Source organism: Passer domesticus, chromosome 4 (assembly GCF_036417665.1).
Source record: "Passer domesticus isolate bPasDom1 chromosome 4, bPasDom1.hap1, whole genome shotgun sequence".
Taxonomy (NCBI): Eukaryota; Metazoa; Chordata; class Aves; order Passeriformes; family Passeridae; genus Passer; species Passer domesticus.
The window spans coordinates 51,441,550-51,469,042 of NC_087477.1; the positions used below are offsets into that span (position 1 = coordinate 51,441,550).

Here is a 27,493-nt window from a genome sequence, read left to right on the forward strand (position 1 = left end):
ACCTGCAGTCATGTAGTCATTCAGATTCAAAAGCAAAATTTCTCCTTGGTGTTTGAAATACATTTTTTGGAATGTCTTCTGTTACAATTACATTCCAGACGAGGACGTTCTTGGATGCACTCCCTAAGTGCATGCTTACCTGTAACATAGATTGCATACAAATTGCTGCATAGGTGTCATGATGTAGACACCAAAAATTTTAATGAAATTGTCTTTTTTTTAATTGGTGAAAATGTTTCTCCTGGGCTTGAAGATGAAATAGCAAAGATGAGAAAAACAGCATGTTACATTCTTAAATCTACAGGATGATAAAATCACCAATTACTTGAAAAGTTGGCTGAAATGGTATTCCTTATTTTAAAAAATAAATGTTGATTTTTCTGCCTACTAAGAGATTTAATATGCTCATTTCCTCCTTCTAGATTTTTTTTTGGTACTGTAAAATTAAGAACTTCATTATCACATACTTACTGGCCTTATATGTTGTTGTTTCACTTCTGCCTGTTAGATTGGCATAAAATTCAAGGTGCAATTTTGGAGGTGAAAAGCTTCACTAGCCTGGAGATTTTGACTTCTGATATATATGAGTATGTGAACCAACATCCCTCTGTTGATAAGCAATATATGTGACCCATGACGGGCAGCTTGCTGTTCTGGTGGAGCCAAATATTACAGCTGGACCATGCAGGCTTCTGCTCCACTGGACTTGGAATAGATTAGTAAAATACTTTCCCAGCTTGAAGGGTTTTATTTGGGGTTTTTTTCCCCATGATGGATAATAGATAAACTCATATGCAAGTTTATTGCAAGATTCCTTTGAGACCCCTAGCTTTTTATGAATGGAAAGGTCATTTATAAATGTTCAACATCATTGTATTTTATTACTTTTCCCATAGGACAAGATCAGTGTGTTTTCTGTTAGAGACTGCAATCAGATTTTACAACCACACAGATTTAATGTTGTACATATTACTTGTGTTCAATAACTGAAGACTCTGTAATGAAAAATACTTTTGATTTCAGCCCATGGAGGTCTCTTTTGCTTGTATGTTACAATCTTCAAACTGGAACACAGACTTTAACAAGGTCAGGAGCCTTCAATTCTAAGTTATTGATGCAGGGTCAATCTTTGCCTGGACTGTGCTTTTCTGTAATGCTAAAAACTTCTATACAGTTTTCTCTGAAATATCTGATATTTCTTTGTCAAAGTGGCCTTAAGGTCTACTATTGGTAGATCTGTATTTGAACCATAGGATGGTCATAATAATGCTTGGTTTGGTCACTTAATTCTACTTCATATTTGTATTTGCTGAGTCTTTGGGCATAACACATCTTTTAGTCACTTTGACATCTAGTTTGTTATAATCTATTTTGAAAGCATTAATGTTAAGTAGAAAAATCTTTACCCAGGGAAAGTCCAGGAATTGAACATGCATGGCCACAAACTGAAATCATTATTGCAACACAAAATGTCAATTAGTAAATTGAAGAGTTAGAGCCATAAAAACAGCTCTGTGATCTCTGTGATCTGATTCAGCATCAGGCACTGAATTCCTTCAAGCATTTTTTCTCTGATTTAAAACTCTAAAGGCAACCTGGATTTTTTTTTAGTAAGGCATGATAGCAAACTCCATCCCTGTATTTGCATTATCACTGTCTCCAGCAGCCCCTCTCTGTCTCGCACCAGAAGAGACACCATTTCCAACTGCAGAGCTCTCAATCAGCATTTAAAGGAGTATCACTAAAGTTTAAAGCAGTTTCCCAAAATCTTGGGAAAGGCATGGGAGTAGGATAAGTTCCTAATCGTGGAGTATTTTGCATATGGGAGAGGAAGAAATCTTTCCATATTCCAAATCAGACAACTGATGACACCCCAGCTGGATTTGAGAACGCTTCTAAAAAACTTGTGTGGAACATGTTCTCTAGCATGCAGGTGTATCACTGACAAATTCCATGTTTTGCATTTTTTACATAAAAGAGAATGGTTGGAATGCTTTCAAAGTCCAAGGTACAGGACTGTATTTCTACCTTGAGGGAATATTAAATTCAGATTAGGAAGGAGCATGTGAAGTGTTACACACATCATTGTGGGAATAATGTGCAGAAAAAACTCATGGTATTTCCTTTTAAAGCTTAGGAAAGATCGTTTCTCCTAAACTAATAGGTGTTTTCATCAGTTGTGTACAGCTGTGTAAAGTACCAACTTCTCTGTAAACCATTCAGTGGCCTAAAAGAGGCTTAGATTTGTAGATTGAGCTCAGTGTGTAGTGTTGGACACAGATGTTGGATAGCTCTATCATATTAGTATTTAATTGGCACATAGGTAGGACTTGGAAGCTTCAAATTGGTGTTTTGACACCATACTAGTGCGCTCAGCCTGCACAAGACCATATTTTTGGAAACTGTTTAACACGATCTATTGGCCAAAGAGAAGTGAGTCTGCTGTTTTCACAGTAGGGTCTGTTATTTCACAAGGTAGTACAGTGGTTCCTTGTTCATTTGTTAGTGTTCTAGGACAAGATGATTTATTACCCTGAAAGGAGGGCATTATGGTCTGTAGTATATTTAATATGTTCAGAAACATCACTTTATCATGTACAAAATCTAGTAGCTCTTTTCTCTGAGAAGTGTCTCCAATTTTTGTGTCACAGTTTTGTAAATATTGGGGGTAGATGAGGTTCTTGTAAGTACTCATAAAAGATTATTTTGATAAGACATTCTGAAGCTAAGTGAATTTCAGGTATAGTTTTAGAGTAGTATTGGCAATGAGAGCACAGTAAGATCAAGGCAACTGTCAGTTGGCAAAAAAAATCTTGTTATTCAAGAAACTGTCACAGGTAACAATATTTGATAAGGATAAAATGAACTGTTTTCCTCACCCCTATGCACTTTCCATAGTTTGTTGTCATCTAGCACTAGACTAGTTTGTTTCCTTTCAAATGCCTGAACTCCATCCTGCACACAGACATGTGCCTGGTTTCTCCTAGTAAGTATCTTGAGTAGACAGGATATGTAGCAGCAATTTTGGAGAGTCCAGAGAATTACCGTCCATATTCCCCTGAAAATAACGTGGCGCACTTCCTGAATAAGGATAGCTGGCATTCATGAGAATCTGCAGGATAAAATATATGTACACATGCATGTATTGTGTGTCTGTTTGAAGAAACCCATGATTCCTGTAGTTTGCAGTTCATGTCTCCTGTCTTTTTAGAACCCTCAGCTGTCAATATGGGCAAATACACAGTGGGTTATTATATTACAAATGTGCAAGTTTTTTGTTCTCTCTGGTACTTGTTCATGTTGTTGCACAGAGATGAATATGGAAGCAAAAGAGAAATGACATTTTTTTGTCACAGCTTAGTTTGCGTGTTAGTTACCGTCAGATTTCTTCCTCTCTTTTACTCTCTTTCCCTTCCTACATACTAGTGAAATTTTAATTTGTTGTCTGGGGAGTTCGCTGGGGAAGTGAGGTTTACCATGGAGCAATCTCACATATGAACCAGACTGAAAGTTCATGGAAGTTCAGGCATGTAGTGATCGTGTAAACTCTGTCCAAAGCTGGTTCACCACCTCCTGTGTGCTGTTCATCAGTGTGCTGTAATAAGACAGTGTTAGGCAGGGTTCCTCCTTAACACTCCCTCACCCTAGGTAAGGTCTGTTTTAGCTCTGGTTTTACAATTCTCTTTTCTGAAAGTCAAGTTGTAATAAAACCAGCCAAGGCTTTCTCACGTAGTTCAGCTGCTTCTACAATGTACCCCTCAGGACTGCTGATTCCACTCGGCAGTCTGCGGTTTTCAATTACTGGCCACAGATGACTTTTAAGAGAGCTGGCAAAGCTAACCAAGAAAATTGAGCCTGGCAAGATTAAATTTGCTGTATAGGAATCTTCATCTTCACAGAAAAATTCTTAAAGGCTCTGCGAAGAAAAAAAAAGGAAAAAATTAATTTTAAAGGCTGAAAACTACACATACCTTGTCCAAAAGTGACTTTTATGTTGTGATAGTTCAAAAAAATCATCTGGTCTCTAGCCACCAGCATATACCAAACTTTGGAAGGTGGAAGTAAAGATTCTTTAGTATGTTATTAGATTTACATTTATCTCAGTTACATAGGTTTCTTCATTCTATATGAATTCATGTCAGCTGAATTAATATTCACTAGATGTTAGCTTGTTCTAAAATTGAGTAGCACATTGATGCATCTGATGTCTTAAGGTAAGACACTGTGTATCTGAAACATGCTTTGTCTCCCTTGCCCTTTCCCAGTTATGGGTTTCTCATTCTTAAAATGATGAATATAAGAGCTGCTGGTTTATCTCAAAGCATTTGTATAGCTCTTGTGCATGTGGTATCGGGTTTATGGAGCGTATCCTTCGGATGCTTCTAAACTAGTGACATGGACAGATTTTACATTTTTTCCATTAGTTCTTTCCATGACTTGTCTCTGAGCTATTATTGCAAAATACAAGAATATATTTTGACAGCCAAGCTGCAGGAAGTGCAGCTTGCAGCTTATAGCAGAGTTGTAGTATTTTGCCCTAACAGTCTAGAAAATTACATTCCCAGAAATCAGCAAGTGTAGTCAGAATGCAATTTGCCTACCTACAGAAAGCTCTGCAGTTGTTTTTTTCAACAGCTGGCAGCCTGCAAGCCTGAATCATTATGTCCTCTTCCCTTCCTTTGTCCCTTGGGCCTGACCTGCCTTGCTTGGAAAGCCTCACTCAGTAACACCCAATGTTTGTACCTGCTTTTATTCACTGGTTCCACCAGTATTAGTCACCAAAGGCTCTGGTCTACCATGCTGCTGATTATCCTATTTATATTTATGGCTGAATGTAACAGAGGGAACTACAAATTGAACTAAAGATACCCTCAGACACACCTGCCTGTAACTCCTGAAATATCTGAAATGGTCATTGCCAGGCTGTATAAAATACCAAGAGAGACATTTGTGAAGTCCTGAACCCCGATCCAAACAGCAGAGCCCTTCACAGCAGTTTAAATACAGGTTGTTGTAAATATAAAATCAGGTTGTATAGAATTACATATAAAATGTAATTTTCCTAATCTGTGTGAATACAATCTTTATTAAGTCAAATATTATTTGATATAAAAGAACTCCTAGGTTTTCTTTTAAATCATATGTTCAACTATCAGAAACAGTAGATGCTTATATATTGCATAAAATAATATCTTTATTCCCCCTCCAGTTAGTGTCCTAACTAACTGGCTTTTTGTACATTCATATGATTGTACTTGAAGTTTAATATTTAAACTGTTTGACATGCTAATTGATTTGTAGGGGACCAGACCCTGATACAAGTTCTTATAATGTAATTTCACAGACTTATCTGTACCTAGTTAATCTTTTTCTTTTGTGAATCCTATCAAATTTTTTATATTTGAAGTATTTGTAGTTCCTTAAAGGCACAGATTTCCAGGGGAGATCTATATGGGTTAGATCTCTCACTGGTGGAAAATTCTGGACTTTTTTTTTTTTTTAATGTGGTATAGTCCTCTTGTCCATCAGGGCAGAAGATGTATGAACTAGGGCATAATTTAATTAGCCAGACTTACTTTTGAAACTGAAAAGGATTGCTGTTTCACAACTTGGTACAATTATTTTTTTACCAAATATTGTAAGGCTCAAATTCCAGGTCTAAACTTAGCAAACTGTTCTTCTTTAAAAGAGATCATCATACTTTTCAGGCAGCAAGTCGATGTGAAAGCATTTATGTGACTTCCTCCTCAATAAGCCCATTATATCTGTCTTTGGCCGTGGATTTGCTCTGTTAATATGTCATAGGCAAAGCAAGCAGGTTAGTAATCAGAAGGTTAAAGGTGACTTTGTGAAATGGAACTACATAAGCCAGACTTAATGCAAAAAGACAAAGAAAAGCAAGGAAGAGGCAAAGGAGAGAGAACAGTAACAGCTTTTTTCTGTGATCTGTGGAGCTTGGGTGAGGATAAGCCTGTGTGTTCGCAGCCTTTTTGGTCCAGTTTGCCCTATTTCAGCATACCTGAAATGAAAATTACCTATTCCAGCACAGATTATTTTGCTAGGTTTCTATCAAAAATGAAACATTTCCTTAAGCCTGATTTGTATCTTCTTCCCTATATAACTTGTAAAGGTAAAGGAAGCAAAGGCAGCAGTGTTTCAGAGAAAGCCATGCAAAGACAGAGCACCTTTTCCAAGGCCCAGCAGCTTGTGCAGAGCCTGGCTGATGGATCTGTGTGTTCCACAGTAACACTCTGCAGTCATGCCACTTTGGGTGCAGAAGTCTGCCTGCATTAGCCAGGAGCTTCACCCAGACTAATAGACCTTGTCAAGAGGGACAGCACAGTGCTAACATGCTTTGATGTTTTACAGCTCAGAGGTACTTGCATACTTGCCAGGTCAGGTATTTCAGCATCTGTATGAAGACATCCATCCTTAGATGTGTATAGTTTGAAAGATGTTTATATAATAAATGGAAGGAAGGCATGTCCCCTTTTTACAAAACAGTAGCACATTCTCGAAAGTAACTTAAGGGTTTTTTTGAGCACATTTGTTGTTAAACTTGGTCTGGTTTTGAAAGCAAAGAGTATTCTAGGAATTCAAGAATCTAGACATGAGTTTCAGATTCTTATATTTTCATTACCATAGTTAATTGCACATTGGTTATATAGTAATTATTGTTAATGTCTCACTGATTTTACCAAGAAATGAGATTTGTTTTCCTTATAGAAATTTAATAAAACCCAGCCTCTTAATACTCAGACAGAATGAAAAACACCCTAACCCTTTTTATTGTGTGATATAACATTATTAAATTAGCACTCATGTAACTAGTGTCTATAATATTCTTTCAGTCATTAAAATCATTATGAGAGAATAATGCATTGTGAAAAAGCATAATAAAACAATCTGGAGCCTTTCAACTAATTTCTTTCATGTCATTTCATTCAATTTAAACCAGTTTGACATTGTCCAAGTTAACAAGTTACTCTTTTCTGTTCAGCACCTGCTGGTGGCAACCCGTAAATCAGCATCTCATCCAGAAGCATGGAAGACCTCATTAAATCTAATTTTGTGAGAGTTAACAGATCTCCAAATTAACCCTTCTTTAAAAATAAAGTATAATAAGATAGTAAAGGTCAGCCTTTTTGTACAACAATGTTTGCTGACCACAGAGATTTTCAAGCCTGATGGCACATTTGACTGCATGGTTGTCTCATCCTTTTGGCAGTGATCTGTTTGATGCCAGTGAGGAATGCTAAGGCACTATCAGTATGAAATATGTTAACATGTACATTTTTTATTTATTTTAAGTAGGAAATAGAGGTAAGAGAGGTAAAAGAAAAAAAAAGTTGTTTGGTTGTTGTTTTTTTTTCTCAGCATAGTAAATCATTGATGTCAAATGACTATTGCTAACAATTTGTGGGGAGAATTGCTCATCTCTTCACTCACTTATCAGCTCTTTGAAATGCAGTACAATCTTGCATTCTACATTTGATTTATTGTGTTATAATTCTCTTTATTTCACTAATAGATAAATACAAATAAATATATTTAGACACAGTAGTTGTAGAAGGGCTACATAAGAAAACCATTCCTTACTTGAACACAGTTTCAGGAAGCAAAAAATAAGCCCATATATGCTGGCAGACCTAATAACATTCAGATGTGTCTGAAGATTAAGGGAAAATTTATTTTAAGGCTATAACTTTTTGAGTATAGGGTATAGAAAGTAATGTACTTACAACAGAAATCACAAATATAATTTGCCTACAGTATACATAAAAGACAAATTATAAACATTTCCAAAATTGCAAATAGGAATGTCTATAAATAAAAACACTTCAGTAACATCAAATAAAGGTAGAAGAAAAAAAGGCAATAAACTATTAAGAAGAAAAATGAATATGCTAAGAATACAAATAGCATTTTAGTAGGAACATTATTACAACAATATCTATACTTCATAGTTTGTGTGTGTCTTACAGGGAACTACAATCTGATTATAAAATATGTCAAGTAACACACAGTGCAGAGTGCCAATATTTGTAGTAAGGTGCATGACAACTTATTTATGATATTGGTTTAAATTACTGATTCACTAAACAAACTTCATTTTCTTCTTGTCATTTTTACTTCAGTTTGCCAATTTATATAAAATGTTTCCATTGAAAGAGTGCTTTGTATGGCCAAGCTGGGTTTTTCCACCTTTTTGTCACTACGTAATGGAACATGTTAGCATTAATTGAAATATTTGGGGTTGGTTCTGAAATTGTGCTCAGTGTTGAACTTGATCAAGTATCTATGACATAAAACACCAAGGGACAATATGACTCTCTAAGAACTGCCTATAATATCCAATATCCAATAGGAAGAAAAAATACCTCTTATCATGGAGACTAAATGTTCTGTATGGCTTATGCTGACAGTACTAAAATGATTCAGACATTAGAAAAGTCATAGATATCTACAATATTGGTGCACTAAATTATTTATTAAATGTATATTGATGGCTAGAAAAAAAATCACAGTTAGTGTTGTCTTAGATAAGTGAACAGATTAATTTATGACTCCTACATAGACAAAAATGAAAACAGGGAAATATTCTCTGTATGAAAAACTGTAATGTAAAATCTCTCTTGGTAAATTAAAAGCACACATTACAAGCTCAAAATAATATCAAATCCAAAAGTGAAATGATTCTTTCAAGTTTGTGTTGAAAACTGCCTTAGAGAGGAAACAAAAAGCCCCGTTAAATAAATCAGTTTGAGAGGATGTATATTGAAAAACAGCTGAAGGAAAGCATAATTTGATTATAATTAGTATGTATCAGCTAAGAAATTCAGAACACTGAAAAAGCAGAAGGAAAAATTAGGGAGAAAGCCATGGCCACAAAGTTTGGTGGCTTTTTTTTCCTTTTTTCTCTTTCCTTTAATGGGGCAGCTGTTTGGCTTCTTGTAGCTGTTAAAAAGAAATTGAATGAATCCCAATAATGCTAACCAAATCTAGACAAAACGAAAAGAATTCTCCAGAGTAAGGCAGAAAATGCTGAGGTTTTCAATAAATATTTATCTTATGTAGTTAGATGGAGGAAAAGGTGGAAAAGAGGCTGTTAGATCATATGATAAAATATTTACTTTTTCCATGGAAATACTAAATTGCAGCTATTAGTACTGGATGTTTTCAAGTGCTCTAGACAGATAACTTCATTCAGGAGTGCAAAAATATGTAGTATAACAATAGGTAGACATAAAGCAGATGAGTTAAGACTGCAAACATTGATGCCAATTTATAGTAAAGTTCCATTAAGAATATTAAAAGAGCTGTCTCAAAGGCTCTTGCAGTTGTTAATGCTGACTTCTATACAGTTGTTTAACACAGGCAAACTTTTAAAGAAATGAAGTAAGACAGTGCTGTTCCCTATGCTGTATAAATACTGACTATTTATAATTTTACAAGGCTGACTTTTTTTCTGGCAGATAAGTGACTAAATGATGTAGAAATCATTCATGTAAATTTTAGCATGAACATTTTACATTCAGTGGCTTTTTAGCATCCAGAATAATTAACCACTGAAACCATCTCTGTGGTTTTATGAGATTTCCAATTGCCAGAAATTTTAATCATTATCTTTTCTCCTAAAATGAAGTTAAACCAAAAATTTAACTAGTAGTAGCTCTGTGGCCAATGTTCTCTGTGCTTGCAGTGGGATCTTTGAATCTGGCTTCCATTTGTAGCATGCAAGACTATGAACCTGCCAAGGTTTATGCCATGTTACAATTGAATTCTTTATTTAAAAATCTTCATGAAGAAAGATACTAGGAAACTTTTTCTATCATGTCTTTTATTTCCAGCAGCTGTCTGTAGGCTGTTCTTTTACAGCCATAGTTAGAATAATTGATATAGAACCTTTTGAGGTGGTAAGGAATGTGATACTTCAGACCATCTGCAAAATGGTGGCCTTACAGTAAAAATGAAATGAATAAAAGAAGCACCAGGTACTCACTATATTAATCTTTTTTTCTCTCTCTATGATCTTCTTTCTTTTACCTGTAATAGAGCTCTAACCTTTAAATGTTCTCTGAGTTGAACAATTTTTCATGATCCAGCTGTCTCGGGATTGTTTTAGTTCAGTTTAATATATCTTTTGATTCACTGCTGGGTTTTGGTTTTTTGGAGTTATTTATGGAATTTAACTCCTTTGCCAGATAAGGGTTAATAAATCATAATTGAATAATTACCAAATTATTCCAGTTGAATAAATGAATAAGACCTCATTAAGAAAAACTCTTAAGGCCACTGTTTTTTTTCCAACTATGAGCTGTTTAATGTTACTTTTCCATACTCTTTCTCTCAATAAAACACACAAAATCTCTGATTCAAAAGATTTTTTAAAAAAGGCAGATACTTTCTTGATCTATTGATGTAACAATTTTTCCCCCACAGTATCCAATCCAATATCCATATGCATTGAAAGGGGATGATCCCATCCCACTTGACTCCAAACAAAGGCAGGGGCCATTTCTTTTGCAGCCTTAGCAGTTAATTGCACAGGCACAGAGGCTGTCAGTTCACTGGATGATGCAGGAGTGATGGTCGATGGCAGTGTAGGCTCTGCTGGGGCTGCCTTGATCCTGAGTCTTGCTATGCATGGCTGTTACTTCTTTGTACTGGGACAGGCTTTCATCCAAATTCTTAATGACCTAGCTGTGGCCATTGAGCCAGCAGAGTATTATTCCCTGATCCTCTCCCCACCCCCTCTACCCCCAAATTCTTTGGATAGTTTCCCAAAGATTTAGTGGCTTGAACTTGCTCCCTGCAGAGTCAGACAAACAGCACAGTTGACAAAACACAGGAGGCAGGTTTTGGAGATGGACATAACTGCAGCAGCACTAAATATTTTAATGTCAACTTTAATGGAACTGTATCCTAACCCTGAAAGAAATTACTTTACATCAGCAGCCAGCTGAAGCAACTCATCCTGCAGCTGTACAGGCTGATCTAACAAAAGGGATGGGAGGGAGGTAGGCACCTCCCCTTTTGGCAGCTTTAGACTGGCATAACTGTAATACAAAAATGCTTAAGGTTTACTGAAGACTTGGAGTGTGTAATTTAGTTTTACATAATCTAATTTGTGCTTACAGGTACTTTCTCATTGCATTTTGTATTTACATGACAAAATTACTCGTGAAGCGAGAAAGGAGGAAATTAATTCAAAACCAAAATTTAAAAGTGCAAACAGGACTTTCCATAAATAATTAACCAGTCAAAATTACATGTAAATTTATTTTGGATGCTGATAGCGTCCCCAGGACCCCTGTGCTCCCTCTTCTAGTACACCAAGCTTATTGTACATTGGTACCTTCTTATTTGACCTCCCTTTCCTAGGGAAATGCACAAGGCATAACAGGAATTCATTGTCTGTTCACTTATTTGTTCCACCTTTATTTTCCCAGCCTTCAAAAGCTGGGTCTCAAGGTAGAGAGAACCATTTTGGTCTGGTGCTTGGATCAAGCAGGAAAGAGTAACTAAACAGGAGGGAGCAGGGCTATTAGGTCTGATGCTAGTTTCTCCTGCTTGAGAGTGTCATTGCCTCTTTCCTTTACTAATTCTCTTCTGTGTCTGTTTAACCATTGTTCATCCATTTCAGGAAGACACCTTTCTTCCCACAAGCTTTCTTAGCACTGCTGATGTCCAGGTAGGCTCCCAGCTCAGTGGGCTTGCTGACAAACAATCCAGATGTTCCCACATGTGTGAGCAATGCATGGGACTTCACAAGCTCTGTTCACTGAAATGTGCTGGAGTTGATCTGCTTTGGGTAAATCTGATGGTGTCAGGAGAGATCTGAGGAAAAGCAGCTCATTCTGTTACCTTGTTTTTTCTGGGTGCACTTACAATTTTCAAGCCATGAAAAGATTGGCTGACTGCAGCCTAGTCTAGCTCACAAGCTTTGTCTGGAATAAAGTATCTTTCTGACCAGGTTATACAGAAAGGAACCTTTTATTAGGGAAGGTGAAGAAAATAAAATTGCTGGAAATTATGGTCTTAACTTCCTATCCAGAAAGCCTTTAATATTTAGCTTTTAATACTTAAGTTTGTAGGTTTGCAGGTTACTTCTTCTCTGTCCTGGCAGATACTGAAACACCTATTTGAGAGGTGAGATAGCTGTATGTTAGTCATCACATATACAGTGATGAATTATGAGTGCTGTGTCATCTAAAAGCAGCCATAGAATTTTTTGAAATTATTAAAAGTTGCTTTGTTTCTTTCATTGTTCATCCCAAGTTTGAGTAAGGGAGCATGTGGTGGTAATTGTACTTTCAGGTATCTGAAATTTCAGCCTCAGGTTTAGAAATTACTGGTCAATATTATGCTAAAATAAAAAGGTCACTTTACAACTGAGAACAAATATTGTATCAAATTAAAAATAAACTTGTTCTACTGTAAGCTCTACTCAAATAATTTTACTTGTGGTTTTTGAAGCATGCTGGGATGTGCACCAAGTCCTGTACCTAAAAGATAATAGTCACTTACTCTCTGGAGAAATAATGAACTACTGAAGAAATAATGTTAAAATTATTTCTTCTCTGCTAGTTTTGTCAAGCCACAATAATTACCTATATTTCACCAGGCAGCATTCTTGCCTTTTCCCTAAGTTTTGACACCATGACAGGTTTTATAGATAGAAAATTCAGTGCTCTAGCTCTGTGTTTTTGAGAATTAAATGTTTTAATTTATCTTAAGTCTGTAATTCAAAATTAATGGAAACAAAGTCAGTAACTTCAAAGTTAGTAATAGAAAATATGATTCAGCGAGTGATAAATTTCCGTCTCCAGTCTATAACAAAGTAACAAATTCATTAGTACATTGCTGCAAATATAGCTTCTCCTCTTACGTTTTTAAATGAAAATATTATTGCTTTATACATTTCATTTTCTGCAAAAGTGTTATAGTGATGTACAGTCATTATTTATACAACTGTTAATATCACTGGAGTAAGGGTTTCACACTGGTAAGACCCTGCCAGTTGGCTCAGGCACCAGGCTTTGGGTGAAATTGGATTCTCCTTTTCATCTCATTTAGGAAGGAATAGTGAAATCTGAGCTCATCCTCTGGGTTAGGCAGTCAGCTCCTGTACCATATCCAACATAATTGCATCATCTTGCTATTTTCTCTGGATCCCATATTCACCCACCTCTGCCTCTGGTCTGAGCCACTATACCCACAGAAGTGTTTCTGCCCTTGCTGTGAGCTTATATGGCCTTATCATGCATGTTTTTTTCATGTGAAGGGACTTTTCTGCTAGTACTGAACTGCAGCAAGAGATTTCCCACAACAGAAAGGGATGATGTAATTCACTTAGGAAAGGAGTGGCAACAGTCTCAAAGCAAACAGAGTTCCATTTTCACTTGGTTATGTAAGGGTACTCCAGGGCTCTGAAAATAAATACGTATTTTTCTGTGTGTGTGTCTATATATATATATATACACACACATTTAGGTGTCTATTTGTAGCTAAATGAAACATTGAAAGAGCAGTAGTGTTTGCAACTAAAAATTTGGCTATGAGCTTTCTCAGTACTGTCAAGTAAGAATTCTTTTCAAATGCTCTGCACCTATATTTGCTTGTAAACTAGTAGAGCTAAGTTATGCTGCCTGTCACTTGGCTGTTTTTATCAGTCAACCATGCTTTGTCATTAGTTCTCTACATACATAGTTCTCTATATGGTCTTTTTTCCCCCGTTTCCCATACTATTCATAAAAATGTAGCTTTAACCTATTAAAGAAGAGTACTGTTACTCTTTTACATAGAAAAAAATAAAATGAACATTCACATTATTACAGTCCATATGCTCCATAAACTTTTCACTGGCAATTTAGCACAACACAAGGAAAGAGGTGTAGATGAATCTAGGACAGCCTGTAAGTTCATCTGCATGTAGGCTACTTGTGGTTAGATAAAAGGTAGGAGAATAGAGACAGTGGTGAAGGTAATCTGGCCCCTAAGGAGTTACAGCTGTGCTAATTATCAAGGATTAAGAACAAGCCTGCCCTTAATAGGCCACAGCTGGATCCAGTTAAGAGGGGTATTATAAAAGAGCAGGTTGGCTGATTGAGTTGAGAGATGGAGTTTGTTGTTTGTGCTGAGAAGAAGGAGTCAGTGCTGTGAGGAGCTGCCCCCGTGAAAATCACCGAGAAGGTATGAAACCTTGGCAATAGAACAGCAACAGCTACTGGTCCACAACTAGATTTAGTTTGCTTTATTTTGCAGTTCTAGCCACAAATACAGTAGCTTTGTTAATGCACCATATCTTTTAAAAAACCCCAAACCCTTCCAAATCAGTTTTTGTTTCTCAGATCACTTTAGCTCCACATGAATAAATAACAGAAAGTATGTAGGTAAACAAATGAAGAATATTGATAGCAGTATGACTCTTTATTTTTTTTTTTTTCTTCTGCATGTATGGTATTTTGTTTGGCAAGATACTTAAAGAAGAAATGGTAATTTGTGGATGAGAAACAATAATTCAGGATGCAGAGCTGTGTCTCAAGCAGAGATTATCTGAAATCATTTACATCAAGGAAGATCCCAATCCCACCTCTTAGCTTTTTTTTTTTTTTCTTTTTAACATTCAGACAGAATATCTCCTGAAGCAGCTTGGACCCACAGACTCTTGTTCTTTCACCATGCATCCTTTTGAAGAGAGTACCTCCATCCTTCCACTAAACTTTTTAGGTACTGGGAGACCTTTATTAGGTCCCTGTGAGTCTTCTCTTCCCTGTACAGCCAAAATCCTTTCTTCAAACTTCTCTTCATGTGGCAAGTTCTCCAATATTTAAATAATCCCAGTGGCTCTTCACCAGACTTTCTCCAGTTTTATCTGGAGGGACCAAATTGTTGATATTTGTCTGCAATCATGACCATGAAAATATTTGAAGAGAGCAAGGTATATGAATTTGTGAAACTGTCATTTTAGTGCTGCACTCTGTGTGTATAAACCATATACATGGTTTAAACTTTTGTTTTATGTAGTCTTTGTATGAGATTGCATTAATTTTGTCTAAAGACATCTATGTTTTGTTGCGATGTTTAGTAGCCTTAAAGCGTCTCAGTTATATATGTCCATACTTTTTCTTTTGTACTTTATAAGGCATGAGTATTAGGGTCTGGAGAAATGGAAGACATAGATTTTTTTGTTTGTTTTTTTTAGCAAAATTAAAGGGAAAAAATATTCATTTGCTCTTTTATATTTCCCACAACGCAAAACTAGTATTGTATCAACAAGTGCTGAACAGTGAGTTGTAGCTTTAAATAATCAACTGCATAATTGAATGTATTTTGAGGCATGAACACAGCATCCATAGGGTTGTGTACTGGAGTTGAACTGTGAACTGAATCCCAGAAGTAATAGAAAAGATGTTTTTCAAGAAAATTCAACAATCAAAACTGTGCTATTGTCTTAAAACAATGACTGACAGCATTTGTATTTTTTTTATATATCCTAAACTCTAATGTTCTGTGATTCACATTAACCTCTTTCACAAGGATCACAAATCTTCAGAGGATCTCCTATATCTATGTAATTTACTTTCTGTCAAACATACAGAATGAATCTCAGTAATACTTTTCTGTTAGGGCAGGAAAGGAAATCTCTGTCATGCCTGGCCCTGGCAGTTAGACTGTCCATATGAGACAGATGTGAAAATCCATGTTTCAACAGATAACCATAGTTACAGCGATTCTTGGTTAAATGCATTAGCTCATAGAGTCTATTTGTTGTGGGGTAAGTTTCAGCTTTTTTTGTTGTTTGTTTGTTTTTTTTGAGGGGGTGGAATTACCCTGTCACAAGATTATTAATAGTTACTTTTTTAGATTATATTAAATAATCAAGGATAAGATACTTAATCAGAGTAAGATTAATTGTTTAGTTTAGCTCCCTTCTAAAAATAAAATCGGTAAAATTCCTGGACAGCAAAATATTGTTGCTCTTATTTCTTTCTTGTTATTGTGCCAGACTTCACTTTGTAGCATATCCTACTTCAGTTATAGTTATAGCTCTCCCCAATATCTTCTCCATATTTCTTGGTTCGTAATGCAGATCTTTGCTTCTGAGTACTTAATTTTTAACTTTTGTGTTCTTACACCAAGTTAGAAATATTTCTGTATGATGATCAAGGGTGCAGGTAGACATATTTCATCTATCGTCTTGCCTATCAGCTTATTTTTGTCCTTTTTGCTATACAAGAACATGGCTATCTTTGCCTTAAAATGTAATTATTTTAAAAATATGTTCATCATTTTGAATCTCACTGCTGGCATTGTAGAGTAGAATTTGACAACTGGGTAAGTCCTATTTAAGAGCATATTTTGCTAAGAACTACATCCTGCAAAGAAAAACAGAAAATATAGAAGTCCCGTTTAAACTGAAAAACTGAAAAAGACCAACACCAGCTTTATTAAACTTCCTTTCCAATACACAATGTCACCCATGGCTTCATTTCAGACTGCTGCATTTTTCTTTGCATTTTGGCTGCATTAGGAGGAAACCTGTGTTTAGATTATGACTGGTTTGCGGAACAGAGCAAGATGTAGAGTCTGTCCCCACTGTGAGGAGCCCGGTTCAGCCAGCCTGACCTGTGTGGAGTCCAGCCTTTAATCTCGGCCCTACTTACACCACTTGGTCACAGTATCACCAGACCAATTATAGCAACATCCAGGCTTATCAGAAGTCTTGGCAGAGCAACCTCTAGAGCTATTCACTTACCCTCAATGTTTCAGTAGCTTAAATTTGAGTGTTCTGAAAACAACCCCGCTGCTGCTGCTGTTACTGTAGCTGGGTGGTGGACAAATGTAATTTTAGTGTCTGATGCTGTCACTCTGGCATCTTTCACAAACAGGAATTGTATTATGTAGAAATTTAATCTGTAGTGCTGTATCTTAACAGGGCGGTAGTGCAGAACATGATGCTTTTTAAAAAAGAAAAATAAAAATTGTTGTTAGAAGAGACTTAGGGCAAAGACTCCTAAAAAGTTAACTGTAAGAGGACATACTATTGAAAGCCAGTGCACAGTGCTGAACTCTTTTATTGAAAAGTTTTGGCTGAAATAGTGGGATATATAGATAATACAGTCTCAGAAATTTTGCCAAGGAGACTGGAGTCAGAAATGTAGGAAATTGTCCAAGATTAGGCCTCAGACATGCTGCATTCATTACCAGCAGCTGTGCATATATGAAGTGTTTCTTTATACCACAGAATCCAAACCACTGTGGCCTGTCACTGTCATTTTTATAGCAATTTGCTGACTTGTTAAGAAACAGGAAAACATTTAGCTGAAACAGAAGTTGAAATGACTGATAGAAGATAATTTAAGGGAATTCTAATGGCTACTGATTGTGTACCTTAGAAATATGCTGAAAGGCACATATATTTAAGATTTCATTAAAAAAAACTCACTAAGAAAACAAAATTATGCTAATAGCAGTTTAATGTTTATTTTAAGTCACAGATGCATACCTTAAGAGATCCCTTAAAAAGCCAGAAAGGTGAATGTGATATAACAGTGGTATTATTTCTAGCAATAGGATTTACAGTTATTGACATGTTCTTTTAAGATAAATTCAAATATGCATCCATTAGGGGGAGTTACACATTCATCACTAAGTGTTTCAAGCTTTCAGACACTGTTTCATATGATAGATTTTCTTGGATGGTTTTGTTAACTTTTAAGATACTCTCTTTCTTTCACTACCCCTTCTTCCTCTGTAGTGGGACATGTTTTTAACTTGTTTAATCAGCATGCAAAAATTTGCAACAAAGCAGAAGGTCCAACTTTATCAATTTCTGAATGCTTCAGAGGGAAAAAAAAAAGCTATTACAATAGTGACAATATCTCTATTAATTGGAGAATTTTCCAGACTGAAATATAGATGATAGGATTTAGAAAACCTGAAGCCAAATTCTCTCTCAAAAGCTGCTTTTCCTTTGCCCATCTTTTTTTTTTTTTTCCTTCCATCTGTGAAACGGCTTCTGCCTCAGGGTAGTTCAGGAAATCTATCAGTGTCAGGTGTGTTTACTTTAGTACAGGAGGGTTTTAAACAGCAATGTGACCCTTGTGCTGGATGTTAGTATGAGTGTTCACAAAAAAAACCCCAAAAAATACTGATGGACTTCAGTTGATAAATTCTTGTGCCAGGCTTTAGAGTATAATAGTTTTAGATGAGGTATTGAAAGCACATAGTACCTGCCTAAGCACTCTGCATCTAGCTGTCCTGTGTAACATGGATAGCAACAAATCCCTTTCCAAGTATACTTGATATACTTGGTTCAGTCCTGAGGACTGAAAACTACAAACAGTTGAATTCTTTCTGGAATAAGTCCACTTTGCATTTCCCCTACAATCACAGCAATGCCACTGTGCCTCAACATAGCCCTTGGAATATTTTTTCCAGTGCCTGTGGTTCAGCTGCAGGAAACACTGACTCCTGGGAAATTTCAGAAGAATTTCTGGGAGGCCACATAAGTAGAAGGAAGGATTTCCAACACCAAGATTTTGATATATCACATTTGAGGGCCTGTCTCAAAATGAGACAGTATCAGTGCTCTGCTCTTCAGCCCAGAGCTCTACTGGAGACTTTCTGTATCACCAAGACAGGTGCACAAGATGGGGAAGGACAATTCAAAGGAGGGATGAACTGACGGCAGCAATTCCTCAAGTTCATTTTTCAACAATCACTGCCTTTGCCGAGATAAATGACTGAACTGTGTATGTATACATCACCCTCGTTGTAGAAAAAAGTATTTATTTGGGTCTCTGGGTGCTGGACACAGAAATGTGCGAACAACATATCTACAGAAAGTTAATTGAGACCTTAAATGTAGACTAGAGATCATCTTGTGATAAAATTAACTTTTTTTTTTGCTAGATTTTCCATCCAATTTTAAGAACAAGCTGTTCTCCATACTTCTCTACTCTTTTGACCCTACCAGCCAATACTAGGCAAATGCAGTGAGATGAGAATTTCAACTCTCAGGAAGCACAAGCATCCCCAGGAAACTGGAAGGAAGAAAGGAAGGAAGAGTAATCCCAAAGTAAGGGAACATCCAGATTCTTGAGAAAAGGCTGATGATGCTTCTTGCAGTATAATAGATAGCAGGGAGAAGCAAAGGCAAATAGAGTCCATGTGGGAAAATACTTCAGGAAACACTGCTGTAGAAAGAAACGTGGACACTGAAACACTGGTTATGTTGTACCTGCTCAGTTACCAATACTCAGGATAGGTTTTATAAATTCAATTATCTTCAGGACTTTTGCAATAAAAGTTGCATTTTTAATGAATATTGGCCTTATCTTTGACTCCTTCTCTAGCAGGCTGGGCTCTGACCTCAGATTTTTGGCCTCACAATTGATTCAGTCACATTGGCATTACCAATGGTAAATGCAGCTTCTGTATTCCATGTAGTTTTCCATTCAGGGTTACACTTTGCATGCTTTGCTCTTAAGTCAGCATATGGTGGATGGGGGATGGAGGGGTGTCTTTTCTGTGACTTGCACTAGTTAATCAGGACTCCAAAAACCTGTGCCATGCCATTAGCTTTTGTATGTTCTCTGTATATACACACTATATTTAATTTCTTGATTTTCTTTGAGAAATACTTTTGAGAAATACTTTTTAGGCTGAATATTCTACCACTTGTTCATGTTTTAAGGGCTCTTGTATAAGAGAATTCAGCTGGACTTTGAGTTCCTTCTCTTGGCAGATAATACCAAAGCCCGCAAATCTGGCAATACTTGTGGGAAGGTCTTTACTGAAATGCAGTTAACAAAATCATTTAGATGATGGAATTAGGAAATGATAGTGATAAAGTTGGCTGCTGTGAAAATAGTAACTGACTGACAGAGCCAAACTGTGATTTCTGAAGCTGTTGAACACACATGGATCCATGGCAGTCTGACATCTATGCAGAGGCATGCCAAGCAAATAAATAGAGTATGAGGAAGAAAGTGAGAAGACTTTTGGGAGTATTGCATCTGATAATTTCTATGTAATATTCTATGTTCTGGAAACCTGTGCAATGGTTAGCCTTCCTTGAAGAAAGTCAAGCCCAAGTGATTCTTGTAATATCTGTGGTACAGCCTTATCCTCTGTGTGTGAGCACAAACTATTAAGTAAAAATATTTTCTTCTCCCTTCTTCCCTTTTAAGTAAAATTCTTAGAAGTGTCTACGCCCTGTTTCTGAATACGCAACACCTGCTGATGCAGGGAAAAATCATTTCACCAGCAGTTTGGCATGTTGGCAAATATTAGATGTGTTGGGTAAAATGTAGAAAATGATCACCTTCTCTCTAGGACAATCAATATCTAACAAATCACTTCAAGGTGTGCCATAAACGCAATTCTAGATGCCCTGCAGCACTTAGTCTTGTGTCTATCAACTCACCTATCACCAGGCATTCATCCTTTGACAGAATGTTTACCACAGGAAGGTTTGTTTATGTACACAGTTCTGAGTGGACTCAAAGTGCATATAAACCCTATTCTTATGCCTTATGAAAACCTCTTTTCTTTCCTCCAAGGAAATGTAATAAGGTGTCTACTTAACAGCAGCCCAAGGTTGCTTTCTTATATATAAAAAAACAATTTAATATTTTGAAAGTCTTAATTTTATTTTACATTTATGATTTGTATAACCATTTTGTATATAGACCACTTGTGGGGGTATGGCTCACACCAGGTGTCAGAGGAGTGTGAAATAATTTTTATGCCACCTTTCCGAGGCAATAAATGTCATATAAGCACACTGAAGTGCAGATAGAGTACTTTTAGATGAACATTCTCAAACTGTATGTAAGAAATCTGTTTGACAGACTTACCCAAAGGATGACACTTTTTTCTGATCTTGCCAAAGCAGCAACTGTGTAAAAAGAAAATTTGCTCTGGTGGTTGGGTTTTTTCCCCAAAGAGTTATGATGTAAAGGGAGCGAGGAGAAACTGTAATTAGGAGAAAATAAATGGTTACTTTCTACTGAGCAAAAAAGAAATTTCTAAATGGCATAATTTTAGAAATTGCTAAATGACATAGGAAGTTTTCAGTCATCTTTCCTGTAATACAAAGACAAAATAGAAGATGGACGGCAGCAGCTGAACCCGCAGTCCCAGCCACATAGTTTGTGTCATGATCAGTATAATGCTTATTCCAAGAAATATGTGAAATATTTTTTTGTTCGAATCACACGGATATTGATTTTTGTGTGTGTGTGCGCCACTGTTTTAAAAATATCTTTTTAAAGATATTATTTCAAAGAAGTACTTGGAATGGGTTTTTTCCTTTTTTCTTTTTATTTTTTTTGCTTTTTCTTACTATGATCAGGATACAAGTTAAAATTTTCTAGAGGTATAAAATTCTAGATTTATCACTAAGAATACAATAGTTCTTCATAAAACTGATTCTCTTATACTGATAGGATTGCCCTGCTGGTGGTCTTTACCAGTTCCAAGAGATTCACAATAGGGTTCACAAAAGCCAATTCTTTTTGACAGACCTCTATACAAAACTATTTTACTCTAAATGGATTGTTTCAAATAGCCTACACATACCTTTTCTGTTAAGAGGTGTCCTGTATCTCATGAGTTTACATACCAAATTGATCTCTTTTTTCTTCCAGTTACATTTTTATGTCATTTTCATTTGCAGTAAATATCTTCCTCCTTTCTTTCTGAAAAAAAGTGTAAATTTTTAATTTAAAAAATAATCCAGCAATGCAGAGGATTTAGAGCTGTGGACCCAAGTATTAAATGTAAACCAAAACTTAGTCAGTTGGAAGCTGCCCATTATGTAGACACTCAGTCTGCAGTGCAGAGCATTAGCTGTGGAAGCAACAGCTTCTTTGCCTTCTTTTCCAGATGAGAGCAGTGAGTAGCAGCTGCTGATAGAGCTTACTGAGAAAAATGAGAAAACAGTGCCATAAAATGATGGAGGAAGGGATGCAACTGTGTGGTTTAGGATCTTTCAGGGCCCCAATGATGTGTTGAAGTGAGTCTTGCAAATACAAACAGGTTTCACATTTGTACAGAGTTCAGTTTAAGAGAGATAAAAGGGTCAGATTACAAATGGATTTTTCTTTCTTTAGTGAAGAGTTTAAACTTTTCTCTAAACTACTACTGCCTTTTGTTCAAGAATTAGGTAAATGACATGAAAATATTAGAGCATTATTTTTTTTATCACTTCATCTCATTACTCTTATATAGCAATTCTTCTGAAACAAACAGAGTTAACTGTTTTGGTTTTGTTTTGGTTTTTTTTGTGGTTTTTTTTTTGTTTTTTTTTTTTTTTTTGGGGGGGGGGATATTTCTTTCAAAGGGCTCATTGATGCATCATCTAATCTCCCAGAACTTCCATGAAAATGTCCTTCTCCCCCTCCTCACTCATTGTCCAATAAGATAAGGAAAGCATGTGTGCTTTGTGTTTCCAAGAGCTGTGTTAATCATTCAAAGCATATGTGCCCTTTTTCTCTGCTGACTGACTGGTACTGTAGGTATTAGCACTTAGGTAAAACCTAAGTACTATAAAAAGCATCATGATTAATATTGACATCTTTCATATTTCAGATTTTGGTGATCGAGGTATTCCATCTGTAAATTTGTATTTTGCCATACCTTTATATATGACAAATTAGTGTAGAGTGGGATGATTCTAATCAGGGCAGTCTACTGTTAGGGAGCAAAAATCCAGGTGCTGATAAATAGAAATATTGTGCATTTTATACTTGGCCTTGCACTGCATTGAGCTTGCTGGGAAATTTGACAAGGAACAGAGAAACATTATTTACTTCAATATATGAATATACAGCACTCAAAAATCACAGTACAAATGTACACTGGTAGTTTTGGGTTGCTTAGGAATAAAACCCCACATGTTACCCACTTACATTCAAGAAATGTGACATAATTCAATCCTTTTCTTGAAAGGACTGTATTTTTGCTATAATTCTTGCCCTACCCCAGGTACATCTACTTGCTTACAATTTTCACTGGTATTTTTAGGGAGATAATGATCTGAAGCTGCAAAATTCTTAATGCAGTCTTGGTAAGGGTTATAAAAAATAGAGTTATGATTTATCTACGTAAATGAAAAGGGAAAAAGTTTATTGTTTTCAGATTTGAACATAAAAAGGAAAAAAGTTTATTGTTTTCAGATTTGAACACTGAATCTGTGAGCTCATTATGGTCTTAGTCTGTTCTAATTTAAATTAGCATCATTACTGCATGAAAAATGGCCCATCTTAATCCTGACTTGTGAGAAAAAACTAGTCAATGTAGCATACTATTTAAATGCTTAAGAACTACAAGATGTTCTCCATTAAATACATTTGGGCACATGTGCTTTCTCATGGGAACACATTATACTGCTAATCCTGTTGATACTAGATAGTATTCCTAAGACTAATTTCTAGACATGTATTTGCCCTTTTTTAAAAAAAATACATTTCCAGCCAGAACTGGAAAACTATATTATAACTATTCTGCTTGATCAAGTCTGTTTTGTAAAACAGACATGAGACTGTATGTTGCTGTTATAAATGATACCATATCTGACAAAAATCCTTCTCTTAGACATTGTTTAACTTTCATAACTTAATACCCTGTCTTTTTGTAGGGTTGTAAGAGAAACTGCTTTCCAAAGTGATACACTGGTGATGTGAAATTTTGGCTTCTAGGTGGATACTCCATTTTTACTTCTTTGTAATGCAGACAACCCTAACTCTTTGAAGTACACCTAACATCTCAGTACAAGTGGTTGTAACACTAATAAAGTATTTATGATAGGATATCTTAACAGGGCACTTAGGCTATTACTATTCAAATATGTGAATGAGTATTTGGCTAAAAAGGTGTTTGTTCCCTTTTAATAAAAGGCAGTGATCATGATGAATGTTGATAAATAGCTGAAATGATTATTTTGATGAGGAGAAGAAAGTCTTCTGGGGACTACCCTAATCCCTGAGCCTATCTGAGGCATCATGTTTTCCCTCCTTTATTGTACTACTTTTGTGGTATTGACAAGTCACCTTTGTGCCTTCGTTTGCCATGTGAAAAACAAGCACAATAAAGCTTTCTCTTTTGACACGATGGCAGGCAGAGAAGGTAACAGTAAGGACTGAAGTGTTATGTGCTGCAAGGAGCACAGCTACTTGTGCCTGGGTCTAATGACTACCCAGAGTCACCTCCAGTGGACTTCTTAAGTCCTTTCCAGGTGTCAAGTGATGGAATGTGTCAGTTCTCTGTGATAATACCTTCATCAGAGAGCGTATATGTTTGTTACTACCTTTAAATTCCTGAATATCTAACCAAATTCAATGTAAATATCAAAATTAATCATTGTGACTAAGCTGCAATAGGCCTCCCTCCTCAGACAAATGCAAAAGTTTAAAAGCTGAAGCACAGCCCTGCCTCCATAAACTAACCACATCCACAATTCTGTTTTCAGGCACTCTGGAAAAATATGAACTATGCAACATGCTATGAAGGCCATAAAATTTGAGCTCTTCTGGATCAGGCAAGAGGAATCTGTTCCAAAAGCTTTAAGTTCCCACAAAGAACATCCTGTTGGCAGTTCCTCACCCTTTTATACCAGCAAGGCCCCTAGCTCACTTGTTTTCACTGATCTAAATTGTGGCAATATGACAGAGAGAGTGTAAGAGTGAAAGAGAAATTCTTTCACATATATCAAGGCCAGCTGTGAGGTACCTTTCAGTTCTTCGAAAAAAAGGTAAGTTTTTAGGTGACCCTGCTGGTGACCTGAAAAGGCCACCATGACTTGAGTTCAGCAGGGGATGAGTGTTTGTTGCCCGTGAAATGCAGCTTCCAGAAAGGAGAGTGAAACTGGCTACCGTAGTGATAAATGTACCTGCAGATAGCTGCATGGATTAACATGGCCCTAATTTATTCCTCATTAAGAAAAAGGACTATAATGAGTTATTAATAAAGAAAGACTAAAGATGGGTTCAAATTCAATGGTTAATGCTCTGCATAATTTACTGCAATAATCCTTCTGATCAAATTTTTTTTAAAGTGCTTCTCCCTTTTTGTATGAATGAAATGCATATGCTATTCTTCCCCCCAGCCCCTCCAGCTACCCCCGAGGTTTTGTTTGATCTTTCTTTCTACTGTTTGGCCATGAGCTGTGTTGGCATAAAGTGTGATATCTGTGCTGGAGTTTGCTTCGACCCCCATTTGTCTACTCCATAGAAATATTTTCCTAAGCAAACATTTATGTTTGAGATGTCTTTAGTGTTGCACCTAATAGATTTCATAAATCATTTGTGCTGGCATTAATGGGACAGTGGAATCTCGGCACAGGGGGCATCATAGCAAAGGAAAATTCCATTGCAGCTGGATGAAAATGGAGAAAGTGGATGCACTGCAGTGACAGCCAGGTCCTATTTTTTGGTAGGGTGCAGTTTTCATTTACTGAATGTAGAGTGATACATATTTGTAGAAAAATAGTACAGAACATACAGTGTGGATAATTTTCCTTTGAAAATAGGGATTATCTAAATAGGTAATTTCTTCCATAGTATCTGGCTCTTGGAGGACCCAATATCCTGCTTCCTTCACAGGTCCATGGCAGTCTTATGTAGAGGGAGTGCAATTACTGGTGATCTCTGAGGGCAGAAATTCAAAATGTGCTCTAAAGCTCTGCACAAGCTGACTCTAAGAATCCAGTTCCCCTTCCTCCTCCTTTTAAGGTCTGAAAGGATAGATTCCTAAAGTAATGAATTGCTTAGTAGGTTTTTCAGTGACAGAAAGTGCTTATCCATAGGTACTCTATTCACGAAGTTTGGAAAAATGTATTTGTGTGATCTACTACCCCATTTATTGCAACCAGACCCCTTGGAAGTGATGCTAAAAATATGAATGTTGCTATGGAATTGCTAGAAACTTGCTTCCTTAAACTGACTGTATTAGTTCATGATTTCATCTCCTAGCTTTTTCTTGGCTGGTCTTGTAGCTGTCACAGATAGGAGTCTGTCCAGAATTTGAACTGCAAAAAGCCTCCCATTTTTATTAAACTGCCCCCAAACTTGAGCAGAGTTTGTCAGTGGTGGCTATATTAGTTTCTCCCTTGTGCTCAGTCAAAGCACACATAGTCTGTTGCATATCTGACTTGAAGAGCTTCAGGTCAAGATGTAGTATTAGTGCATTTTTTCAGGATTTTTCCCCACTGCCAGCCATGACTGCCCTCATCAGGACCTGGCTACTTAGACCATTATTGTCCCCCGTTTCGCAGAATTCTATTATTTCAATCTGTATAGTCTTTGTTTCTTTAGGAATTGTGTGAGCTTTTTGGATAGTATTAAATTTCTTATGAATAATACATCTGAAATATGTGGTTTTATTGCAGCCTTCTACAGAACAGCGTTGAAAACATATTCTGGAATGGTGTTATTTTCCCTGCAAGTATTGTATAATCATTAACACTGTCTTGATCTGATTTTTGGCAAAATGTGGCTTCTGGGCAGCTGCTGTGATAACTTGGCCTGAGTCAGCAATGGATCTTGTAATAAGGTGAGAGAGAGTTAAGTTAGTTGTTATTAGCAAATGTCCAAGGTGAAAAGAAAACCATAATAGAAGTTTTGTAGATATTCCTACGTACCCCTGCATTTTCTAAGCCAGCTCAGAAGGGTCTTTGTGTAGTGACGTTAAGAATGAAGTTAGAGATATCATTCCCACAGACATTTTAAAAGAGTTCTATGTTCCAAAAGGAGGTGGTTAAAATTAAAAAAAAAAAAAAAAAAAAAGAGAAGAAATAATATTAAAACTCTGGTTCTTTTACTAAAGACAGAGGCATGAACTTGAGTTTGATTACCAGCTGAAAATAGGCTTTTCTATTTCGAATGAGTACATTGGTATCTGCATATTCTGTAGGCATCTAGTTTTTCTTGCTCTCTACAGTATTTCAGAAATTAATGGAGGGTCCTGTGAATGCTGTATTTTGTATCTATTATTCGATAGCTTTATCTGACAGCTATAATGCATCCAGATCAAGCTGGAACTCCAAAAGCTTCATTAGCAGAGGACTTGATCATAGATTGCCGAGTGTTTTGAAGTAAGCAGAGTGTATTATATTCATGCCTCTACAGACACGAAGAAAAACTGTCTCCTACGGTGGTAAACGGAGGGGGAGGTGTTTCTGTTTCAATTAAAGCCCAGGTGGTGCGTGATGAGGGGCCGGTGTCACATCTGCGCGCTCACAGCTGCGCTCTGCTCCCGGCCCGCTCCGTCTGCTCCGCGGGCACAGCGCGCCCGCCCTCCGCCAGCGCCGAGCGGAGCCGCGCTGCCCCTGCCTCCCGGCGGCGGCGGCTCGCACGGCAGGGAGCAGGCAGGTACTTTACGCTAATATCCCAACTACCTAGCGCGGCATGGAGTTTATGTCGCGTCTCGGGAAATCCCCGCTTCGCGGTGGGTGCCCGCGGCCCCGCGCCGCCCGTGAGCC

The 27,493-nt window shown here is 36.8% G+C and overlaps 1 protein-coding gene and 1 long non-coding RNA gene across 39 annotated transcripts in view; one reads left to right on the forward strand and one right to left on the reverse strand.

Moving 5' to 3' along the window:
- The window catches only part of TENM3 (teneurin transmembrane protein 3), a 1,290,895-nt gene that overhangs the window by 1,025,897 nt on the left and 237,505 nt on the right, over positions 1–27,493 (forward strand). For 2 of the 34 annotated variants that reach the window (XM_064417805.1, XM_064417814.1), the window contains exon 1: positions 27,368–27,383. The exons of the other annotated variants lie outside the window; for them this stretch is intronic. The gene's annotated coding sequence lies outside the window, so the exon portion shown is untranslated. Of the gene's footprint in view, positions 1–27,367; positions 27,384–27,493 lie in introns of those variants that run through there. 34 annotated transcript variants of the gene reach the window in all.
- LOC135299197 (uncharacterized) lies at positions 988–27,493 on the reverse strand. Of its 5 annotated transcripts, none has more exons than XR_010361237.1 (5): positions 27,410–27,493; positions 21,595–21,713; positions 20,871–20,988; positions 16,763–16,964; positions 988–3,916 (listed from the first exon to the last, which is right to left on the reverse strand). It is a non-coding gene; the product is annotated as an uncharacterized LOC135299197 (long non-coding RNA). The 5 variants fall into 5 exon arrangements; XR_010361235.1 differs by lacking the exon at positions 988–3,916 and adding an exon at positions 7,648–12,142; XR_010361236.1 differs by lacking the exon at positions 988–3,916 and adding an exon at positions 14,748–14,878.